At 38.7% G+C, this 21802-nt stretch overlaps 1 long non-coding RNA gene across 1 annotated transcript in view; it reads right to left on the bottom strand.

Annotated features, from left to right (window-relative positions):
* Nucleotides 1-324: 324 nt before the first annotated feature.
* The window catches only part of LOC121025384 (uncharacterized), a 624450-nt gene continuing 602972 nt past the window's right edge, over nucleotides 325-21802 (bottom strand). The window contains exon 4 of the long non-coding RNA XR_005788026.1: nucleotides 325-739. This is a non-coding gene — a long non-coding RNA (uncharacterized LOC121025384). The remainder of the gene's footprint in view (nucleotides 740-21802) is intronic.

Genomic DNA, 21802 nt, shown 5'->3' with positions numbered 1-21802 from the left:
TAATGGTATTCCTATATATTCACCCCGTGCCCTGTAACTTTGAAGCCCTTTCCCGCTCTGACTCTGGGCTCAGCCACTTGACTTACTTTGGCCAGTAGGATATTAGCATGCATGATGTCAGCAGAGACTTGAAAAGTATGCACGTATTTCCTGTCTTACTCCTCTGACTTTGCCATGAGAACAGGCCCAGGTTAACCTGCAGGACAATGATATACATGGAACACAGCCAAGTCAGCTTGGTTGTCTCAGCTGAAGCTCTAAATATGTGAGAAAGTCCGGATAATATTAGCAAAGCTACCTAACTAACACACATTTGGCCGTAGATCCACAAAGGATGCCATGGACGCTTGGTTGGATCAAAAGAACTGCGTAGCCAACACAGAAACTCAAGACCAAAAATAGATATTTATTCTTGAGTGCTACTAATATTTTCTGGTTGTTTATTCTGCAGCAATATTGTGGCAATTAGATCATGGAAAAAAAGTTGAAATTATCTCTTTCATTTCTGCTTCTCCTTCCCTCCCTGCCATCCAGTCCCCAGCTGTACATTGCCCAGTTTCACTGCCAGACCTTTGTCTGCCTCACCTTTGTCCAGTGCACATGACCGACTACATACGGTCTCTTGGTTCCAATTCTTCACATAGGGAAATCTCTCATTAGTCTATGGAAAGCCATTGAATTGCTTTGCTTTGGGTCGGGTGTCCACCTGGTCCAATCAGCCATTGTTAAGGTGGTGGTACTGGTGAAAAAAGAACAATGTCACGTGACCTGCAGGGGCAGTTCAAGGAAGGCAGGTCTTGTCAGAAGGGCCTAGAGCCAGAAAACCACTGTATCTTATATCTCTAATCAAAGGGCAAGCCTAAAATGTGGCAAGATGCACAGAAAATATGATTTGTGGATCAGTATACCATCTTGACATAAAATGCAAGCTAACATTTTTTTTCAAATATGTCAATAATAATTCTCATAGTTTACATTAGTGAGTCTTGGCTACGTGATGACACTGTGATAAATATCTTATTTAATCTTCATTACAGTGTTATGAATATGAGACTGTCATCATTCTCATTTTACAGATGGGAACTGAGGCTGAGGGAGGTTAAAGTAGCTCTCTATCATACAACTAGAGAAAAGTAGAGTCAGAAATAGAATCTAGATAAGCTGAATCCAGATCTCATGAATGTTATCTTTCTTCAATTACTGACCTTACCATTTATAAGGTATACCATTTATAAAATGTATAAAAGACTATACATTGATACATAATGGTAAGGCCTACCAGGTACCTGGTTGGGCGAGAGCGAGGTCAGTCAACCTATGCATGATCCAGAAGGGGTTTAAAAGATGGTGCTGCTTATCAAATTATAGAAATTATGGAAAGAGCCCAAGTGTCCATCAACTGATGAATGGAGAAAGAAGGGGTGGTGTGTGTGTGTGTGTCACAAACACACACACGGGATTATTACTCAGCCATCAAAAAGAACAAAATCTTGCCCTTTGCAATGATGTGGATGGAACTAGAGTGTATTATGCTAAGTGAAAGTAGTCAGTCAGAGAAAGACAAATACCATATGATTTCATTCATATGTGGAATTTAAGAAACAAAACAGGGTGGCTCAGTGTTTTAAGCATCTGATTTCAGCTCAGGTCATGATCTCACAGTTCACCAGTTCAAGCCCCATGTCGGGCTCTGTGCTGACAGCTCAGAGCCTGGAGCCTGCTTCGGATTCTGTGTCTCCCTCTCTCTCTGCCTCTCCTCCCACTTGTACTCTCTGTCTTTCAAAAAGAAATAAACAGTAAAAAAATTAAAAAAAAGAAACAAAACAGATGAACATAAGGGAAGGAAAGGAAAAATAAAGTAAGATAAAAACAGAGAGGGAGGCAAACCATGAAAGACTCTTAACAATAGAGAACAAACTAAGGGTTGCTGGAGGAGAGGTGGGTGGGGGGATGGGCTAAGTGGGTGATGGGCATTAAGGAGGGCACTTGTGATGAGCACTGGGTGTTATATGTAAGTGATAAATCACTGGGTTCTACTCCTGGAACCAATACTATACTACATGTTAACTAATTTGAATTTAAATAAAATCTTGGAATAAAAAAAAATAAAAGGTAGTACTCCTGGGTACAAGGTTCCTTCTTGATTGCTTCTTCCTCAGAGATTTACTCAGCCATTCTTGGGGAATTAAATTCAACTTCCGTTTTCTGTACTCAGATTTCACTATTCAGTAGGAAGGTAGACTTTCACTTAATTTCCCTGTTTTCAGCCTTACACCCCACTCCTGTCTGGTGGTACCACATTCAAAGCCTCTCAGCTTCAGTATCTTAAAAAAAATAATAAACCTCTTGTCTCCTTTATGAGGGAGGATAGTGACTCGGCTGCTCAGAGTAGAGGTTTGGGACATGGAGGTCCAACTGCTCAGTAAAAAGACTTTGAACAAATCTCATTGTTTCCTCTCCTTTGCACATTCCTGCCTTTTGTGGTACCTGGTGCCTCCAAGACATGACATTTCCTTTGTTCTATAGGGAAAACTGATTTTCCTCTAAAGAATATAATCTCTCTTTGTAGGTTCTTAGATTGTAACAGGCTCTGCTAAATTAATTACCTCACTCTCATATACTTTTGGTCTTCAAAAATTTCGTTAAGATCTCTAGCCCACTGTTTCTTTTTTTCCTCTGTTCCTGGGACTTTATCTATTTTTAAAATTTGTTTACTATAATTATAGTTGGGTTTTAGGGAGAGATTATGATTAATCAACTATGGTTAGGAAATTGTCCCACCCCCATGAGCTTTTAAATAGAAACTTTTTCATTTGAGTTGTTTCAAGCCCTTATCTGAAAATTTTATCAGTAATATTAGTTAATGTTAAATTCTAGCATCACTTCCTTATGAAGCTTCTAAACAAATAAACCAAACACTTAAATTCTGGTCCTAAGTGCAGTGATGTGATTTTTTCCCACTGCACAAATCTCAACTTAATGGTACTCTAATTTTAATGGCACTCTCACTTCAAACATTTTTCATCTAGGGCAAATATTGTTTGTGAAGTAGTCCTTCATCTTGTTTTCTTCCAGGGCAAAGAAATACCCTTTGACCTTCACCTTGGGAGAAAGTAAAGGACAGTGCTGGGCTAAGGATTTGACATTTGAACACCAGTTATTCTGATGTGTTGCTAATTCTTACCACCAATATCACCCCTGGTTCATAATTTGAGATTCATCTATTTTACTTCGGGCTCATGTGCTTTTGTAGTTTGTATATTGCTATGAATCCATAACATTTTAGAAGATTAGTTAGTATTGGTTTCCCAGAAATCCATAGAAATGTTACTTCTAACAATAACATACTCATGTCATTGGCATTGCAAATGCTCAGTTCTGCTTAGGAAGAAAGCTCTTAAGAAGGACTGCCAGGGCTTGTGAGGATTCATATATGCACCCCAGCCTACTGTTATTGTTGCCTAAGAACAAGACAGGCCTGAGCAAGGCCTCATGTTTGTAGCCCCCATGCCAATTAGATGTGTAAACATTTAAAAATATTATTGTATTATTGCAGCTATTTATTTCTGGGAAACTCTGGGGTAAATATATATATATATATATATATATATATATATATATATATATGGCTTCATTCATTCATTCAACACATATGTCTTAAAGTCCTACCCTGTCCCAAGCACTTTGCTAGGTCATTATAAGCTCAAAGAGTTTATAACTTTGTGTGGGTATATTAGATATATACTTATATGAATACGAAACAATGCAGTATAAGATAAATATCATATGAACAATATAAATGATGTGTTAGGGAAGAAAGCCTGACTACTTTAAGAAAGGGTGATTAGGTAATATATGCTATTTGAGCTAGATCTCATGGTTTAGTTAGCAAAGGGAAAATTACCTAGGAAGAGAGAATGTCATGATCAAAGTCATAGAAATGAGAAGACACAGGGCATTTGGGTAAACAGTGAGTAGGAGTTTTTGATTGGGGTTTATGATTCATATTGGAAATTATTGGAAAATAAGACTGGAAAGATAGTGAAGGGTGCCCTATAGGGAATTTAAATGCCAAGCAAAGTAGTTTAGGTTTTAATTTGTACTTGGTAGATAGGTATAGAAATTTTTGAATAGAGTTATTAATACAATTAAACAGGTGAAGATTTGCTGAATGATTTAGGGAGGAGATTCTAGAAGCAGGCAGGGAACACCTGAGTGGCTCAGTCTATTAAGTGTCTGACTCTTGATCCCAGCTCAGGTCTTGATCTCAGGGTTGTGAGTTCAAGCCCCATGTTGGGCTCTGTGCTGGGCATGAAGCTTACTTAAAAGAAATACATAAATAAATAGAAGCAGGCACGATAACTAAGAGCCTGAAGCAGTCATCTGGCCATGAGAAGACTGGGGCCTAAATTACAGAGATGACATTGAGAATGCCAAGGAAGAGAATACAAAAAGATACATTATAGTCAACGTATAGTTTCAGGCAGCTGACTGGATATTGGGAGGGAGAAGTAATGAAGAATTCATAGTCATTCAGTTTTTAATTCTGGGTGACGTACGGTGTTCTCAACAGAAATGAGAAACCACTGGGTCGGTGAGACAAACACTGAGTTTAATTTGTATTGTTGGAGGTTTCTGTAGAATCCAGGTGGAGATGTCCAGTAGATAGGCAGATATAGAAGTTTAGAGCTGGCAGGAATGGTTGGGCTTAGGAATAAAGATTACGTTCATCTTCACAAAGGTGATAGTTAAGCCAAGGGAGTGGAAAACACTTCAAGAAAAGAGAGTACACACAGAGACATGGGCCAAACCTTGGGCAAGGGAAACAGGTCAGGAGACAGAGGTAAGAGTAGAACCAGAAGAATGAACAGAAGACAGTGAAGGAGCAAGTCGTTGGTCTAGAATGGCAGATGTCAAAGAGAAGCCACTTTTCTCTTTGTTTTGGGATGGAGAACTGGTCTTCTACAAACTAGTTCATAACAGCCAGAAGTAGAAGGCTTTTGTTTTTTATCTGACAATTGCCAAGTACTTTCTCCTAGGAGTGTGCAATTTGTACTCAAAAATAACTTTGTTATGATTGTAAAATAACACATGCTTTTTTGTAAAAATTAGAACAAATCAAAAAGTATATATTATTAACCTTAAAATTACTCATAATGCTAATATATAGGAATAACCCATTTATTGTCTTGTGCATTTCTTTCCATTAATTTTCCTGTGTTTACTGTAAAATTGGGAACTACATATATGAACTTTCCAGCATTCTTCATGAACCAACCATGAGAACACAATTCTCCCAATATCTGCTTTTTTTCACTAAAATCATTTGGTGAGTTCTTCATGTTTCTTTTTGTAGAAACTATTTTTAATGACAATTTTTCTTTTACCGATGTATCAAAATGTATCACCTCCTTCATAGACATTTGTTTCCAAATCTCACCCTTAGAAAATAATAATTTCTATCAAAATTTTTTGCATCTTGGTTTATACCCTGAGGAATGAGTTTACTAGGTTAGAAGTTATGTACATCATTTAAAAAGATTTTGATACAAAAAAATAAATTAAAAAAAAAGATTTTGATACATTTACCAAATGACTTTCCCTCAAAGCTGTTGTGGTTTGCTTTTACCTTTGAGGATAGGATGTCCCCTAGTTATTGAGCAAAGTGACTCCTGCAATAAATGAAGGTTGTCTTTAGTTTTCTATCTCCCTGGGTTACCGTTTTCCCACAAAACATTTTAACGAGCATAATTAAGAAATATTACCAATCAGTGCACATGGCAGTAGTCATAAGTTGTAGACAACTAATCTAATAAAAATCCCATATATATTTCTATCAAATGGTAAGGTCATTAACTCGTTTACACCTAAAAAGGTCTGTAACACCTTTCAATGTAGATGATCGAAGGTATTTACATTCACTTAACAAGAGCCAATGAAATTGGCCCAGTCATATCCATCTTTATTTTCATTTCTCTTACTCATCTCCAGGTTTTAATTTCTCTAGAATCAAGTTTTCATGGTCAACTCATATAAAACTCTGATACCACGTTATTTAATTTAAAATTTGATTTTAAAATAAAATATATGCAATATTTTGTACAAAAAGGGGGCATAAAAATACATATCCATGTTCCTTTTTAAATGAATAAAATGCCCTGGAAGGATACACAAATAATTACTAAGAGTGGTTACCTGGGGATATGGGTGGAGTGATTTCTGGGTGGATGATGGATGGAGTAGGAAGGAATTTTGAGCCATGTCGATGTTTTACTTATTCAAAAACTAAATTAAAAAAAGCGAGATCATGATTTTATGACTTAATAAAAGCAAAGAAACATGCAAAAGAATGTCTATTGCAGTACCAATCATTTTTATCAACAAAAAACTGAGAAAGCCTAAATATTTGTTAAATGGAGAAACGATAAATTATAATGTAGTCAAAGAATTAATAGCATTTTGTAACCGTTTGAATAGAAGATATGACTCCAGATTTCACACTTGGGTGGGTGCTGGTACCATTTAGCTAAGAAAGGGAATAGAGGAGGTGTGGTTGGGAGTTCAGTTTTTTTTTTTTTTTTTTTTCAGTTCAGTGGACATGTGTAGGAGGTGTTTGTGGAACATCTAGGTAGAGATGTGTAGTAGGCATTTGAATATTTGAGTCTGGGACTCAGAAGAGAGTTCAGACTGAATTTATAAATGTGTGAACCATCAGCATAAAAGTGGTAGTTAAAACCACATATATAGGGTGATATTTAAGGAAAGAAGAACAATTAAAGGCATGTTTTATTGCTGAAGACATTACTTTCATGGAGCAAAGAAAATAATCTCTATTATTTTGTAAAATCATACATAATTTATAAGGCCACTAGCATTTTTAATGTTCTTACCTGTTTCTATTTTATTTCTTAGATGTTTGGTACGTTTTCATTATTCTGGGTTTAACATACAGACAGTAATTTGTGACTCGTGGGTCCTGGGTGAGGGTTATACTCTACCTTATTGGGGTCAGGGGTCAGGATTTTGAAAGATATGACACTACAAAAATGTAAAACCTTAGTATCTTTGGGTGATCAGGCCAGCCACTCCGAAGGCAGGCATGGCAAAAGACATGGGAAAGAAAAGGAAACATTTTATCAAGCACCTTCCATGTGTCAGAAACTGTTAGGTATTATATATGTATATTACCATATGTAATTGTAACAATAGATCTGTAATGCTAGTAGTTACCCACAGTTTAAAGATAACATAACTGAAGATCAAAGAGGTTAAGTGACTTAACCTAAAGTTACTTTTTAGGAAAGGTATAACAAAAGCCAGCATTTCTTAACCCTGGTGTTGAGAACTGTCTTCCATGTGTGAAACTTCAAAAAAGAAAATATACACATTCCAGGGCTCCCTAGGAGATTTTGATTTCAGTAGCTTATTGAGGTGGCCCTAGGTGATATAATTTTACAATGTTCCACGGGTAATTCGGCTGTGCTGTAAGGACAGTGGTCATGAGCATTGGCTCTGGATTCAGATAGACTACGGTATGAGTCTTGGCTCCAGTTACTGGCATTGTGATCTTGGGCAAATTAACCTCTCGAACCTTCAGTTTATTAATCTGTAAAGTGAGGATTATAGGAGACTTCCCTTGTGCCAATGTTGTAGACATTCAAAACACATGTGTGCTGAATTGTCTCCCATTTCCCCTCCAAATCCCAGCTCTTTTCTGTTCTATGTCCTAAGAGGCTGGCTTGCAGTGCCTTCATCAAGGGGCTCCCTTGCCTTCCAGCTTCTGATTGGGTTCAGCCAGCAGGAGGTCAGAAGTCAAGAGGAGAGCGTGCGTATTTATTCCCTGGGTTTCCTCTGATGGTTTGTCATGAGTTGGCAGTGGTTGTGTTCTTCTAACTTAAAGTTGCAGCTCCTGTCAGATGGCCCTCTCTTAGAGCTACAGCCACAGCTGTAATATTTTCTCAATCCCAGTAAATGCCTAACCCCTTGTCCCTTCAGCATAGGTGAGAAAGAGTTTCTGGCTCTTGCTATCCCTGGAGTACTGCATCATCCTTCAACCTTGCTCACCCTTTTGCAAATAATCTCTTCATTAAGCTCTTAATTAGCCCATTTGAGTGTGCCATCTGTTTCTTTGGACTCTGACAAGGTACTACATATAGAATGCTTAGCACAGTTCCCTGCACATAGTACATTCTAAAACATTCTAATGTTTGTCAGTATAGACCAAGTAGTATGTAATACATTCTTCAAGTGTATGCATTTTGTTCACTCATTTGGAGTTTATGCTTTGCTTGGTTCTTAAAATGTAATTTCAGTAGAAACTCATTTGAACAGAGTTTATGTAACAGGGACCCTCAATTAACCAGATTTTCTCTTTTTTTTCCCCTGCTACATTTTGCTTTTTTAGAAAAGAAGATAAATGACTGGACGATAAATTTATATTTAGGATTTTGTAAAAAGGGAAACAACTTTTTGGAGCATGTTCTAGAATGGGTGTACATTTAACCAATATGACATAGAGCTGGGATTGCATCCTCGCTCTGCCTCTACTAAATCACTTAATTTATCCTCATCCATAGATTATCTGATAATCCAATGAAACAAAGTATGCAAAGTGCCTAAAACAACTCCTAAAACATGGTACAAGTGGTCCCCTTCTCTCTCTCTCTTAGTCTTTATCCCAGGCTTTGGCAGATTGATGGCCTTGAGTTCCTATAGGGTAACCACTCATCACTCACATGTTCCAAGTGGTTTCTAGACTGGATTTATTCAGGCAGGAAAGTAGGTAGCATGTTTAAAAAAGATGTTTAGCAATGATGCAAAATCCAAATTAAATTTTCGGTTATTATCTTCTGAAAACTTGAAAATTCCAATAACAAGATTCCCTGCATTTATACAGAATTTTGTCTAAAATGCATTTGTTTCATTATTACTACTTAAGGTAATTGTTTAACTCCAAGCTCATATTTCTTTTCTTTCTTTTTTTTTTTTTTTGCTTGGAATAGCAAAAATTTCAGGTATGCCAGCTCTGTGTTCTCCATTGTATTAAACTCTTCCATTAAACAACAAGAACTGTAAGGTTGCTAAGTCTAATAGAATGGAGATAGGGCCATAACCAGCAAATCGCATCATGTATTTTGAATTTTTATTTCTCTACCACCTGCCAGTTACAAGACATTAATTAAAGGCCACTTTAAAGAGACAGAGCTCCATCTCTCTTTAGGGAATACACATTAAAATATGCAACCCATATTTTATGCCATTGTCTTATGAAAAGGAGAGAACGAAAGTGGTACTTTAAAATGACATGTGATTTATTCTTCAAATATGATTTTTTCTTTGTGCTATATAAAATGTAGCTTGAAGACACTGACTGACTAGTAATGACGGTGATTTTAATTTTTTTTTTTATTGTAGAGGCCTCATTACATTATGTTGTATAACTATAGAATATCAACCTTTTTTGTGACTTCAGTCTAAAGAATGGGTCAAATTGATAGGATGTATAAATGAGCAAAGTTGACAGTGATAGGCAGTCAGTTTTCTTCCTGTCATTTTGTACCAACTAATTGTTATTCCTGCAGATTCTGATTTATGGTTTCACATATCTACCACATGAATTGAAGAGAGTTATTCACCTTACATGTTAAAAAAAGGGTTATTCACTTTACAACAACAAATGCATTTAGGTGTTTAGTGATTCACTGTTGGAAGTTAAACTAAGAACTCAGGTGTTGGAAGCTACTTCCCTTTGAAAGTCCTTCAGAAAAGAGAATAACTCTAAATGATTGTGCAGACCGATGGGAAATATGATTGAATTGACAAAAGTCCCATTTATTTTATGTGTTTTTGGTAGCACATTACATTGCAAGTCTATACATAGATCCCGTCTCCTCTCTTGAGCACAGGATTCAAGTCCAAGGCTCTCCCTTCCACTCCTTTAAACCTAGGTCTGGTTGGTGATTCTGGAGGACTTTCATGGCTTACATGCCTGCTTACCTAAATATTGTATCTCCTTTACACAATTCACATTACCATATTAAGGATTCTGCTATGTTCTGCAGAAGAGAAATCTCTTTAACCTTATTGAAACAAGCAGTTCCCAAACTTATTTGACCATATGATTTCTCTCCTTTTTTTCAATGTAATACCTAAAAACACCTAAAAGGATTCATGAGAGGTTCCAAAGTTTCTGGTAAGTCCTTTTCCAACATTGCTCCTGCAGTCTACAAAGGAGGCCTTTAGAAAGTTTATTGAAACCAGAGACATTTGACCAACCACTCCTCCTTGTTAAAGTCACCTACTGAATTCCTGGTTATTATCCACATTCACTGCAAATTTTAGCTTTTGACTCACTACTTTATCTCTATTCCTTTTCCTTTCATCATTCTTGGTGACTTAAGTGTCCAGGTAGGTATCCTTCCAACTCTCTGCCTTCTGTATTTCTTCACATATTCTCTTTGAGTTATCTTGACATTCACTCCACCTTCGCCAACACTACTCATTGTCATAGTTTAGACCTTGTCATTACTAATAAACTGCCCTCCCTCCTGAAATTTGACTTAGAGCATCTTACTCCCCGAGCACTGCTTCCTATCTTTCTGGCTTACTTAATTTGGTAACTCTAACTCAACAATTCTTTAAATACTTTGGGATCTCCAATCCATTGACTCCTCACCTTGTTCAACTGTCCGTGATTCCCTTCATACCCTCATTTACTCATTACCAAATGTAGATTTCATGTTCTATCACTATCATCCCAGCTTTGCAAAATACTGGATGACTATTTCTCTCTACCTCGATCATGTTTACCTGGAAAACCATTAACCCTGGTTCAGTCTGACACTCCACCAATTCAGAGTCTACACCTAAGCAGTCAAACCTGACTGGAAAAAAAAATCACAGCTCTCCTGACTGGATTAAGCTTAAATTTTAATCTATAAATTTCACTGTCCCAACATACTTCTTGCACTCCCATGTTCCCAGAAGATATTTTCACCTGTTCCCCTTAGAAACTTCCAACAGCTTCTTTATTCCTCAACGTGAGCTGGCAATATTATTTCATTGAAAAAACAAAAGCAATCAGAATGAAGCTACTTCATCTTCCCACCTCCATATCTACCAACCCACCTCTGATGTCTTCTTATAATTGATAAACTGCCCCTGGTTTCATCTAAGGCCAGCCTTCTGCATACGTACTGGATCTCATCCCCTTTCAGTCTCTCACTTTCTCAACTATTTTGCCCTACAGTTACCTTCTATTTCTCTTTCAAAATTAGATTTCTCCCTCTCAAGGATCATTATCATTAATGCACAAGCACATAATTTGTTTCATCTTAAGAAATATTCCTTCATTGACTTCCAGCCTCCACATTATGTCGCTGCTTTCTTTTATAACAAAAATTCTAAAAATAGGTATCTGTACTCCCTGTCACTGTCTCCTATTCTTTTTTGAACAAACTTGAATCAGACTCTCATTGCCATCCTTTAACTAAAATGGCTTCTGTTAACATCAAAAAATGACCATTATCTTGTTCAATCCAATGGTCAAATATCTTTCCTCATCTTAACTTGTCTTTCAATATCATTGATACAATTAATTCTGTGTGTCAGTTTGAGTCCTTGGAGGAGCAGATGCAAGGTGGGATTAAAGATGCAAGAGAATTATTGAGGGCAATACCTATAAGTAATAAAAGGAAGGGAACGTTCGGAGAAGGTAGGGAAAGCTTCAGTCTGTGATGTACATCAGAGGCATATGAAAAGAGATAAGGGAAAGGATACAAAGTAGGAAGAGGCTCAGAGGAGTCAGTGAACCATGGTTGCCCATTTGGAGTTCCACATCCTACGGTAGAACTCTCTACTGTGCTCACTCATTGGCTGGCAAGGGAAGTGTGGCCTGAACACAAATGGCCTGGTGGATACAGAAAGATGGAAGCTGGGGTTATTGGTCAACTATATCCCCGAAGGTAGGTTGAATGGAACATTAACATGGCCACACACACTCCTTTCTTTTTGAAACACTTTCTTTACTTGGTTTCTTGGATGCCGTATTCTTTTGATTTCCCACCTTCTCAGTGTTTCTTGTTGATCCTCCTCTTCTTTCTAACTGTAATGGCCAGAATATTTCCAGGACTAAACCCTCCACTCTTTTTGTTATCTGTGCATACTACTTAGTGGAATTCACACAGTCCGATGGATGATACACAGATTTATACTATAATTTACAACTCCTTTATTTGGAAATCTTAACAAATGCCTCAAGCTTAACATACCCAAACAAGAATTACTGGTTTTCTTACTGCCCCACATCCCACAAAACTTTTCCTTCCATAATGTTAACTAAGTCCATAAAAGGCCACAAAACCATTCATTAGTTATTCAAGCCAAAGGACTTGGAGTTATCTGTAAGTCCTCTCTTTTTCTCACACTGCAGTATTTAATTCATCACTGAATTCTGTCAGCTTTGGCTCAAAATATGCCCTCGTATGACTATTTCTAAACACCTCCACCTTTACCACCCTAGTTCCACAATACTGCTGCAGGATCCATCTTTCACCCTCCTAATAGAATTCTATTGTTTTTGTCCTGGTGTTTCTAGACTTCTGCATCTTTGCATTCCTCTTCCTAAGCCTTGAAACTGATGCTGCAGCTGACATATTTGCTAGACTCTTGATTCAAACCTCACCCCTGAACACTAGTTTTTAGAACTTCCTGTGACTGTGCCTGTGCAGCTGGCAACTCATCCATTCATTCAACAAACGTTTATAAGTGTGCCCCCATGTATATTGAATAGTTCTAGGTAATGGGGATATAGCATGAAGAAAATAAATACTGGCATGGCCCTCTATAAAACTTGCGTTCTAATGGAGGAAGACAGACAATAAGTTAATATATAATTTGTCATGTGGGATAATTGATGGCAGCATAAAAACAAGTATGGGGGTATCAGAAGCACTGGGGCGTGTCTGCCATTTTTATAAGTGGTAGTTATGGAAAGCTACTCTGGGAAGGTGACATTTGAACAAAGCTGGGGGGGAGCCATGTACCTATCTCATGGGTGTTCCAGGTAGAGAGAACAGTTACTACTAAAGCCCTAAAGTAAGAGTGTTCCTGGTGTGTTCAGTGGGGCTGTGTTACTTATCTATTACTGTGGAATACATTACCCCAAAACCTAGTGGCTTTAGATGAAAATTATTTATTATCTCACAGTGTCTGTAGGTAAAATATCTAGATGTGACTTAACTGATGTACCTCTGTCTCCAAAGGCTACAGCCAAGGTGTTAGCCTCGGGTAGGATCCACTTAGCTTACTCATACAGCTTCTGGCAAGCTTCAGTTCTTGCAAGGTGCTGGACTGAAGGTCTCATTTCTTTGCTGGCTGTTGCTCAGAAGGCTCTTTTCATGTGGCCCTCTCCATTTTTTTTTTGTTTTGTTTTTAATATGAAATTTATTGTCAAATCGGTTTCCATACAACACCCAGTGCTCATCCCAACAGGTACCCTCCTCCATGCCCATCACCTCCCTTCCCCTCCCTCCCACCCCCCCATCACGTGGCCCTCTCCTTGGGGAAGCTCACCATGTGGGAGCTGGCTTCCTCAGAGTTAGAAAGCAAGAGAGGGTAAAGATTCGGTCCAGATTCTTTTTGTAACCCAATCTCTAAAGTGATCCCATCACTCCTGTCATATTCTATTTCTTAAAAGCAAGTCACTAAGTCCAGTCTCCACAGAAGAAGAGATTACAGGAGGATGTGAATACTAAGCAGCAAGGCTCATTGGGGTCCATTAAAAAAAAAAAAACTTACTACTAGGGCACCTGATGGCTCAGTTGGTTAAGCATTCCAACCTTATCTTGGCTCAGGTCATGATCTCAAGGTTCGTAAAATGGAGCCCCATGTTGGGATTCTCTCTCTTCTCTCTGCCCCTCTCCCACTCATGTGCTCTTTCTCTCTCTCATTCTCTCTGTCTCTGTCTCTCTCTCAAAAATAAATAAATAAACATTAAAAAAAGATTCCTTACTACAGAGGTCACTGTAGCTGAGCAGAATGAGGATATATAGTGATAGGAAATGAGGTCAGGAAATATATATGATCATGGACAGTCTTAAAGGCTTTTGTATGGATCTGAATTTAAAAGAATCACCTTGGGGCGCCTGGGTGGCTCAGTCGGTTAAGCGTCCGACTTCAGTTCAGGTCACGATCTCGCAGTCCGTGAGTTCGAGCCCCGCGTCGGGCTCTGGGCTGATGGCTCAGAGCCTGGAGCCTGCTTCCGATTCTGTGTCTCCCTCTCTCTCTGCCCCTGCCCCGTTCGTGCTCTGTCTCTCTCTGTCTCAAAAATAAATAAAACATTAAAAAAAAAAAAAAGAATCACCTTGGCTGCTTTTGGGAGAATAGACTATATGAGAGCAAGGGCAGAAGAGGGAAAATCAGTTACGTGGCTACTGCAATAATCTGGGGGAGACATGAAGGTGTCTTGGTCCTTTGTAGTGCCAGTGGAGGTTGGATATTCTGGATATTTTCTGGATATGGAATGTGAAAGAGAAGAGTCAGGGATGACTCCAAGTTTCTAATCTGAGCAACTGGATGAATAAAATAAGGGTTAATTGAGATGAGGAGAAGTAGGCTTAGAGAGAAAAATCAAGATTTTTGGTTTTGGACACAGTAATTTTGAGATTTCCACTAGACAATGTCAAGTAGGAAGTTGAACATAATAGTCTGTTGTTCAGGGAAAAGTCCAGACTGGCTATATAAATTTGGGCAACATCAGCATAAAGGGTATTTAATGTCATAAGACTGGATGACATCACCTACAGAGAGAATGTGGAAGAGATGTCTGAGAACTGAGCTGTGGGACACCTCATTTGGAAGAAGGGGAGGGGCCAGCAAAAGAGACTAAGAAAAAGCAGCCAGTGAAGTAGAAGGAAAACTAGGAGCAATTCCCTCAACAGCATTTATTTGCAGTACCATTTAATTCTTGTGGCTTCAGATGGGGGCGTGCCTTGACGATATGAAAATAAGAGTGAAAAGGTAACAAGTGCAGTTAAGATGATTTTTGCTTAGCCTCCTCAGCAGAGGATGAAAATTGGCTAGCTCTAGCCCAACGTGAGAGTGTGTGTGTGTGTGTGTGTGGGGGGGGGGTGACAGAGAGAGAGAGAGAGAGAGAGAGAGAGAGAATTGTGTGTGTGTGTGTGTGTGTGTGTGTGTATTCATACTCAAATATCCTCAATTTGAATGCTCTATTGTTTGACAGAGGGCCAACTGTTCTTCTTCTTCTTCTCCTTCTCCTCCTTCTCCTCCTTCTTTTAATTAAGTAGGCTCCATGCCCAATGTGGGGCTCAAACTCATGACCTTGAGATCAAGAGTCACATGCTCCACCAAACGAGACATCCAGGTGCCCCTGTATTCTTTTTTTTTTTAAGTTTGTTTGTGTGTTTATTTATTTATTCATTCATTATAGAATCGCAAGCAGGCTCTGTGCCCAACAGCACAGAGCCCGAAGCGGGGCTCAATCTTACAAACTGTGATATCATGACCTGAGCCTAGATTAAGAATCAGACGCTTAACCAACGGAGCCACCCAGGTGCACCCTCCCCCCATATTCTTCTTGACCCAAGTCACACGTCAATGTCCCCTACCAGGGTCCTGGAAGCTTTTGAGTTTGGGAGGAATATAGTTGGAACCATTTAAAACATTTTACGTTTCTAAATGTATCCCATTCAGTTCAATTCAACAAAACACAGAAATACAACCAATCCATATAAATAAAAATACCAGCTAAGTCATTGGCGAACTAACCTAACATTTCACCTAACATTGGTGAAATGAAATAGTTTTTCTCTCTGGAAGAAAAATCAACGATATTAAAGACAATTGATATTTGTACAGCATTTTACTCACATTATCTCACTTGAATCCCACTGTAACAATAGGATGTGTTTGCTATTATTTTCATTTTATAGACGATGTAAATGAAGTTCGGAGAGCTTAAGCAGCGTGCTCAATGTCATACAGTCAGTAGGAGTCATATCTGAGTCTTGAACTCAGTTTGTGATCAATTTTCCATCCTAGGTACAAGCAATTATAGCGCTTGAAAGAAAGGTCATTCTCAGCAGGGGCTGTGGGAACAAACTCTGAGTAAGGCTTTAGGAAGGTGCAGGCAAATCAGCTACTATGTGTGCTGCATAGACAAAATCATTTTCTCCGAACGTGAGGTTATGTAAAATATTTGCTATGAACTGGATGGAAAGAAACTGCTTTTTGCACCTCAATGAAATCCTAAAGTCCCATTGGTTTCTCCTGGAAGAGAATCAGACTTTACTAGGTTTGCTAACACCTGTAGCGGCATCACTTCTGTGTATTCAATGGCATCATCTCCGCCCATGGTGGCATCCACTTGGCTCAGGTCTAAAGGCCTCTTGAATATTCACAGGCAGATATTATATTTAGGGAGCCAGATCCAGTTATCTCAGACTCATATAGCCAAATGCCACATGTATTTTTCTTCTGGAAGCCATTCCTGCCTTCTCTCACTTTTCTTCATGAAAGAAATTCAGAAGCCATAGTGACTCCATTGGCATCCAGGTCACCATCTTCCTTTTCTCTTGGGCTTCAAGGAGAAACCATGCTTATAAATGAGGTTTAAATTATGGTATGGTGAGGATGCTATTGCCACTCATAGTTCCTTTCTGCAATATTTCAAACTTTAATGCCTTAGCTAGTTACAGAAATAAAGCTTTAATATTATTACTGCATTCATATTAGTTCTTGTAGAGGTACCTGAAGCTTATCTTTTGTCCAGGGATACAGCATTTATTGGAATTCTCAAATCTATCCCTATATATTTTTTAAATGAAACAAAATTCAACAGTATCAAATGTTGACAACATGGAGCTCAAGTCCATCTTCTGCTTTGAGCTGATGTCCTGTCTTTCTTTATATAATAATTTGTAGCTTCTTACCTGTCAGCACCAGAATTATGGATTGAGTCGTAAATTAAAGGTAGAGTTATCAAGTCTAGGCTAGTGGCATATAGACTTCAAATCTTTTTAGTAGATTGTTTGTTCCAAATGAAATTTTCTGTGAAACTCAATATATTTTTTAAAAGATAAAAATGGAGTTGCTCTGGTTAAAGCTCTCATTGGTGGGGGTCCGTGAGCCATGTCCCCTGAGTGTCCTCTTTACTCCACAGTGGCCTTGAAGTAACTTAGTAGAACCCTCAAGACTTCTAGTAGTTCGAAAATCACAGGAGTATACGATTAGCACACGGGCACACAGCACTCAAAGCAGGGCTCAGAAACCTATGGTGAAGGATGGACCTGGAGGAAGGAAGAATTGGAGCATTCTGGAGTGGAAACTCATCTAAGTATTGGGGAAAAGTATGGACGTAGTTAAGAGTCAGACCCATGCAGGCAATTAAATCAGAGCTTCCCACAAAGAAGGAAGGTTAAGGTAAATGACACCTTCAAGACCAGGCAAACAGAAAGAAGGACAGGTGTGCAGGATTCCCCAAGAGGTAAGGAACAGATAGAAAATAGGAAGGGCAGGGGGAAGGGAAGGAGAGAGAGAGGAGGAGAGAGAGAGAGAGAGAGAGAGAGAGAGAGAGAGAGAAGTGAGTGAGGTGCCAACCTCAGTTTGAGAACTTATATAAACAAATAAGGACAGACTATAGAAAAAAATATCCTGCTGGGAAAGCAGCAGTTAAATGACTGAGGGTATAAAAAAGCTGACCTATTATTTATGAAATTAGAATACACAGTGGTGCCTGTTAAAATGTCAAGTACCACAAGGATCCAGGGAAAAATTGCCTTTGGAAGAAAACTTTTTTTTTTTTTTTTTGCGAGGGATCAGACAGAATAGGGTTAAATAAATAAAATATGCTGAGGAGAGTCTAATGTGGAGAGGAACCATCTGGCAAAAATCTCCAGTATGCCCACACTGCCTTCTTTCTCAGTGCCCTTCCCTAGGGACCTTGGAACAGCTGTGTTGAGATACTAGACCCAGAATTTTCATATTCATATCAAAAGTGAAACCCAAAATGTCTGCACTGCTGCTGATTAGAGAGAGCATTTGGGTGGTTCAATATTGAAAAGATTTGTGGCACATTGGACTCCTTTGCTTTGAAACACCCAACTTGTTATGAGTTTGTTTCCCAATGCTACTTGGCTCAGCTTTTATTTTTAAATCTTCCTGCTTTACTGCTGTATTGTCTCTACTGGTGATAAATACAGAATTTCAAGGAAATGCTTTTTAGACATTCTATTGAGCCAGGATTTCAGTGCTGCATGGTACGTTGAAAAGAAGAAAAGGCTTTAGGGTCAGCAAGGCTTGCATGAAAATTTGTCACTTAGATGTCATTTAAGCAAACTGCTTAAGCTCTCCAAACCCATTTCCATCATCTGTAAAATGGGAGTGGTCATGGTTGTCTTGCATGGTTGTTGTGAATAATAAAAGATACATAGAAGGTAAAGCAAAATATGGTGCCTGACACATAGTCTTTGGCCTATAAATGTTAGTTGCTATTATTGTTTTCATTATTACTAGTTAGTAATGAAAATATCTGATTCATCTCATAATGAAAATATCTGCAAATATATGCTTCTTAACTGGATACACAGGGGTGTGTGTGTGTGTGTGTGTGTGTGTGTAAAACACATCTAAGTCTTTGATTAGTGATGGTCATCTGATTATTGTGACAAAATTTAGTATAACTCTGAGTGATATAAAGTGCAAATACTATATATGTTTCACCTAGAATTGTTCTTGGAACATGTCTTTTCATAGTTTGTACTTTTGAAACTTCTAGAGGCTTTAAGGATAATATTGGGTTACTAGAAGGCCATTATGTGTAAGGGAAGGAAACTGGGAGGCTTGGGGGTGTGGCTCAGGGACCCTACTCCTACTCTGCTTCAATCAGAAAAACTCCATTTTTTACCAGAAAAGTGTGGTAGTTTTGTGCTAGGAGCCAAGAAGGGAAAGTGTTTCAAGGAGGAGGAAGTGAACAACCATACCCGATGCTAGGAAGATGCAAATAGCCTCCAAGGGGAATGGAAAGCTTCAAAAGTTCATTGGCATTTGTAGAGAAGGTGGGAATCCTAAGCAGTGGTGACTTGATGGCCATGGCCCAAAGTGTTGAGGGCCAGGGGTCCAAGTGTCTGATCAATAGGATGCCATGAAACCATCTACCAGAAGCCACAGATAAAATCAAGAAACTAGAGATGAAGGAGTAACCTTCCTAGCTCCTGGCACCCTGGTTCTTTGTAGGGATTAAGGCCTTTTACTTTCTCTCATTTGCTGGAAGAGGGAAACTAAACCCTATGGAGTTTCTTTTTTTTTTTTTAATTTTTTTTTCAACGTTTTTTATTTATTTTTGGGACAGAGAGAGACAGAGCATGAACGGGGGAGGGGCAGAGAGAGAGGGAGACACAGAATCGGAAACAGGCTCCAGGCTCTGAGCCATCAGCCCAGAGCCCGATGCGGGGCTGGAACTCACAGACCGCGAGATCGTGACCTGGCTGAAGTCGGACGCTTAACCGACTGCGCCACCCAGGCGCCCCAACCCTATGGAGTTTCTACGAGGTATAATTAAAGACAAAGATCCTGGTGGAATATCATATCACAGAAACTACAGGATTAGGCAGAAGATCAGCAGTTGATAAATCAGATGGGTCAGTGATCAGGCAAGTTCTTGAACAGTAATTAAATCATGAAATTGTAAGCCAGCACTGGAAAGTGGTAAGGGCCAAAAACAGGTATCAAAGTCAGTGATCAAGAAATGAGATGATCAAAATGAGGCAAAGGGATCAAATTCTTGGACAAAGGGGAAAGCAACCCAAGGAGCAGCCCAATGGAGTGTAGGGATAGAAATCAAAGAATTAGGTTGGCCTCCACGATCCCTGAGTACCTATGTAGTTCTGACATGTTATCTTTTTTTTTTTTTTTTTGTCTAGTGAACACGCTATGAAGCATTGCCTTTGAAAATTTTGTCTTAGATGTGGCCATGCCTTCAGGGATCATGTAGTCTACTAGAAAGAATAGGACAGGATCTAAACAATAAGTCAGATTTGCAGAGTTTGTTTTTCAGGCATCCAATGCTCCTTTCCCACCCAAATCTGTTGTCAAGTGGAAAGAATCTTACATACTTTGGCATAATGTCTACTGTGGTATTCCAAGGGGATCTGATCTTACACGATAACTTTCTAGCATGTAGAAAGGTCAGTGACCTTTTTAGAATAATGAAACTCACTATGTTTGCTGGTGTTTCTCAAAGGGTGGCCTACCGACCAACTACATTGAACTCACTTGAAGGACTGTATTAAAAGTGTAGATTAACTGACTCTCTACTAAATTAGCTGATTCAGAATATTTGAGGGCAAGATCTGAGAATCTGCATTTTAACATACAAGGTGACATTTATCCACAAGTTTAAGAACTGCTGATATGTGAAGTCATCCATTCAACTTAATCATTTAGGCTAGGCTTCAGATGTAAAAAACTCCTTCCCTGGAGTCGCTGGTATACAGATATGACATCCTAAATACATTTGATTTATTTAACCCAAAAGGAATGCAGATTAGCTGCTATTGGATGATGCCCTTGTTTTTAGATGCTTTTAAACAATATTCACATACCTTTGAATCCCATTTGCACTCTGAGTATGATCTCAGTGCAGAGGTCAGGGTGGTGAACTTAAAAAAAAAATCTTTTGCTTTTAGTGGATCTAAGATTCATTTACCATAGTCCCTGGGAGCACAGGCAGAATACCAGTTTTGGCTTATTTTTGTATGAGATACAATGAGGAAAAAGCGGAGGGAAATGCAACCCCAAATTTCTTTTCTTCCTTAATCATGTTATTCGAAGTTTGGGGAAATATCTGGGAGAAAGCATTAGATTTAGGGGAAAAGGCATCTAAATCATACCCAAGTACTAAATAATGAAAACATTGACCTCTGGACGGCTAGGATTGATCTTACAATAGTGGGGAAGAACAAAAACCTCCATTACCATAAAGGTGATTTAGGGATAGAAGTCTGACCTTTCTTCATTCTGTAAAAGTTACATTATTAAAGACCCAGTCAATTATGACACTGCTGAAGTGAAATATTGTTATTATGTTCTGTGGGGTTTTTGCTCTAAAGAAAATTCTTGATCATTTTATTTGTTTTGTGTGTGTGTGTGTGTGTGTGTGTGTGAAGTCTAACAGACTAACAAAAAAGTACACATACTGTGAAATGCTAAGTGGCAGAACCCAGGCAGAGAAAATGAAATGTTTCTAGAAAGACAAACAAAAAAAAACCCCTAAAAGACCATTTTACTTTATCTCTATCCCTAGAGATATGATTAATCCCCTCACCCTCCAAAAGCTGTTGGGGTGGTGTTTCAGGGTACTGTGAGGGGTATTTACTGAGTATCCATACTGTGTCCATCATTGTGCTAGATGCTAGTTTAGGATCACCCCAATTTACTCCTTTTTGCATTTTTCTCTTGAAAAGGAAGAAGTGATGCAGACATTAGGTTTGCCTATAACGCACCTGAACCAGATGTTCAGTGGGTTCAACAATTCAGTCAAAAATGGATTTTTGGCATTTATTAAAACTACCCCCCACTCCTTTCTACGCATTGCCTTTAGTTAGTTGAACCCAACCTGTCTGCGTTCTGAATTTGGTCAGCCTACTTTGTGCATGTAGACGCAGAATTTGGTATTCAAAAAAAAATATGCTTCACAAAATATCCCAAGTTACCCAACTTCGATTGAATTGCTTGAGTCGCTCTCGAAAAGCCAAATTGAAAACAGGAAAAACCTAGCCTTGGCTCA

This window comes from Herpailurus yagouaroundi, unplaced genomic scaffold (assembly GCF_014898765.1).
Source record: "Herpailurus yagouaroundi ecotype Mexico unplaced genomic scaffold, PumYag 67641, whole genome shotgun sequence".
Taxonomy (NCBI): Eukaryota; Metazoa; Chordata; class Mammalia; order Carnivora; family Felidae; genus Herpailurus; species Herpailurus yagouaroundi.
This window is presented reverse-complemented; position numbering and strand designations above follow the sequence as displayed.